This window comes from Lathyrus oleraceus, chromosome 2 (genome assembly GCF_024323335.1).
Source record: "Lathyrus oleraceus cultivar Zhongwan6 chromosome 2, CAAS_Psat_ZW6_1.0, whole genome shotgun sequence".
In the NCBI taxonomy this organism is placed as follows: domain Eukaryota; kingdom Viridiplantae; phylum Streptophyta; class Magnoliopsida; order Fabales; family Fabaceae; genus Lathyrus; species Lathyrus oleraceus.
In genome coordinates, this window is record NC_066580.1 from 427,799,794 (window position 1) to 427,803,052 (window position 3,259).

Genomic DNA, 3,259 nt, shown 5'->3' on the forward strand with positions numbered 1-3,259 from the left:
TCCTAAATCGCATAAAGCTTTGTCTATGACAAATTTTCCTATGTGACAGGGTATAGAAAAACTACCAGGATCTTTAAGTTTAGGAGGCATATTTTGGATTATTGCGCTACACTCAGCAGTGAGTGTAACGGTTTCGCTATCCTCAAGTTTCCTTTTATTAGATAAAATTTCTTTTAAGAACTTAGCATATGAGGGCATCTGTGTAATAGCTTCTGTAAAAGGAATTGTGACGTTTAATTGTTTCAGTAGGTCAACAAATTTTTTAAATTGGCCCGCGTCTTTGGTTTTAATTTGCCTTTGAGGATAAGGGATAGGTGGTTTGTAAGGTGGCGGAGGTACATAAGGTTCTTTCTTTTCTACGGTTTCCTTATTACATTCTTCCTTTTCCTTAGGTTTACTTTCTTCCTCAGTTGACTTTTTAGAGTTTTGATTTTCAATCCTTGGGTCAGACGGTCCTTCTACCTCTGTTCCACTTCTTAATATAATTGCATGAGCGTGGCTTTTTGGGTTAGGTTGGGGCTGTCCAGGAAATATACCAGTTGGGGCAGCAGTAGGCGCTTGTTGTTGAGCTACTTGCGAGATTTGTGTCTCCAGCATTTTGTTATGGGTAGCCAGGGCATCTACTTTACTTGCTAGTTGTTTAATCTGTTCGTTAGTGTGTACATTCTGGTTTAAGAACTCTTTATTGGTTTGCTGTTGAGAAGCAATGAAGTTCTCCATCATGATTTCCAAATTGGATTTCCTAGGAACGTTATTGTTAGGTGTAGATGGGGTCGGCTTTTGATATCCAGGAGGTATAGCTGGGGCTTGACTGGGAGCTTGACCTGGTGCGTATAAGGCATTATTACTTTTATATGAAAAATTAGGATGGTTCTTCCAGTTTGAGTTATAGGTATGCGAGTAGGGATTTCCTTGAGCGTAGTTCACTTGCTCTGCTTGGATTCCTGTTAGGAGTTGACAATTTGTAGGAGTGTGACCTTGAATTCCACAGAATTCGCAATTTTGAGTTACTGCAACCACGGTGGCTGGAGGTGATACATTTAAACTTTCAATTTTCTGGGCAAGAGCATCCACTTTTGCATTAACATGATCAAGGCTACTTATCTCGTACATGCCACTTTTTGTTTGAGGTTTTTCTACCATTGTTCGGTCGCTTCCCCACTGATAATGATTTTGGGCCATGCTCTCGATAAGTTGATAAGCATCAGCGTAAGGTTTATCCATAAGCGCGCCACCTGCGGCGGCGGCGTCTATTGTTAACCTTGTGTTGTACAAAAGACCATTATAGAAGGTATGAATTACTAACCAGTCCTCTAAACCATGGTGTGGACAAAGTCTCATCATGTCTTTGTATCTTTCCCATGCTTCGAAAAGAGACTCGTTATCTTTCTGTTTAAATCCATTTATCTGGGCTCTTAACATAGCTGTTTTTCTTGGAGGAAAATATCGGGCAAGAAAGACTTTCTTCAACTCATTCCATGTGGTGACTGAGTTGGAAGGAAGAGACTGAAGCCATCTTCTAGCTTTATCTCTTAACGAGAAAGGAAAGAGACGAAGTCAAATTGCCTCTGAAGTGACACCATTAGCTTTAACAGTATCAGCGTATTGGACAAATACGGATAAATGAAGGTTTGGATCCTCGGTAGGATTTCCAGAGAATTGATTATGTTGCACTGCCTGCAGCAGCGAAGGTTTAAGTTCGAAGTTGTTTGCTTCGATTGCGGGTGGAGCAATACTCGAATGCGGCTCATCTTGCGATGGAGCGGCGTAATCTCGAAGAGCACGAGGTGGTTCTGCCATCTCGGGTATCGACGAAGGAAGGAGATTTTTGAGATCAGGAATTTCGATTGGAGGAAGATTGTTTGCAGCCCGATACTCCCGAATTCGTCGTAAGACTCGGAGATATCGTTCAACGTCGTTGATTCGTAAGTAGTACGGTTCGCCTTGTGAGCGAGTGTGTGGCATACAAATCAACGAAAGACAAGGGAAAAATAAAATAAAAAAGCCTTAGTCTCTACAGCGTAACAGAAGAGTTACGATATCGACTAAATAAAAGTCCCCGACAACGGCGCCAAAAACTTGATCGCGACTTTATGAGTCTATTGGGGTATTAACTGCAAGTGCACAGTCTAATCGCGTAGTTTTAAAAGATATCGATCCCACAGGGACTTAATGAATCGATATACCGTTTTTCTAAGGTTACTTCGTAATGCTAAGGCGGGTGATACTTTGATGATTAGGGGGAAAAGTAAAACTAAAATGGTATCTAGATTTAATATCAAATAACACGGATATCGGTACGTAGTTCGTCATAATTAGGGAATCAAATCTTCGTTGGTTTCTTAGTTTTAAAATAAGTCTTTTCAGTAGACACTATTGATTAAAAGTCTTTTCTCAAACTCTTGCTCTGTTGAATCAGACTATGACTTCATATTAACGTACGCTCTCACTATTTAGTTAAATCTAAAATCACTTTTTGAAAACAATAGAATCTTTAGAAACTCTTTTTAAGAAAATACTAACCGTTTAAACACCCTCGTCTCAAACTCTCGCTATGTTGACTTAGATTATATGATTAAACTTAAATGCTTAACTCTCGTCCTCACATTTAACCTTTAAAAATAGTTTTTGAAAATGATTAGAATTTAATTATCTCTAAAAATTGCTTTCGCCCTGATTTAAAGTTAATGTCCAATTTACACTGTCCAGTTAAAAGCTCTAACCGTCGTTCTATTGATTTTAACTTCTTTATGTCTTTTACTTTCGTACAAAAACTTTGGTATTAACTCTGTAAATTGAGACCATAAAAAGAGTGACTATATTTTTAAATGAATTTAAACCAACTCAGTTTCGATTCCTTTATTCCGCTTACTTTACATACCGATATCTAAACTAATTAGCCGGACATGCTAAACATGCCTAAACAATAATTATGCTTAAATACAACCATATCAGACAAACAGTATAGATAAACAGCAGCACATAGCATATATAAATTAAAACAATAAATTAATAAACCTGTAAAATTAATAGAAATCTTGGTTATTCCCTAGCTTCGATGCTTGAACACTCTACCACAAACCTGTTGGATTTGTTCTTCACAATCTTCGATCAGACAGTAAAATAAAAACAAAGAAGTAAAATACTATGATCTAACGTAAGGTTAGATCCAGTAAAAGTTACACAATAGTTTCCGGTGTAGAAACTATTGTGAGAAAATTAATTGAATGCTTAAAAATTTAAGCTAGCAAAGAAAAGA

General features: G+C 37.6%; 1 non-coding gene across 1 annotated transcript; it reads left to right on the forward strand.

Moving 5' to 3' along the window:
• Positions 1-1,315: 1,315 nt before the first annotated feature.
• Positions 1,316-1,422, forward strand: LOC127125133 (small nucleolar RNA R71). The gene has a single exon (XR_007804592.1). It is a non-coding gene; the product is annotated as a small nucleolar RNA R71 (small nucleolar RNA).
• The last annotated feature ends 1,837 nt before the right edge of the window (positions 1,423-3,259 follow it).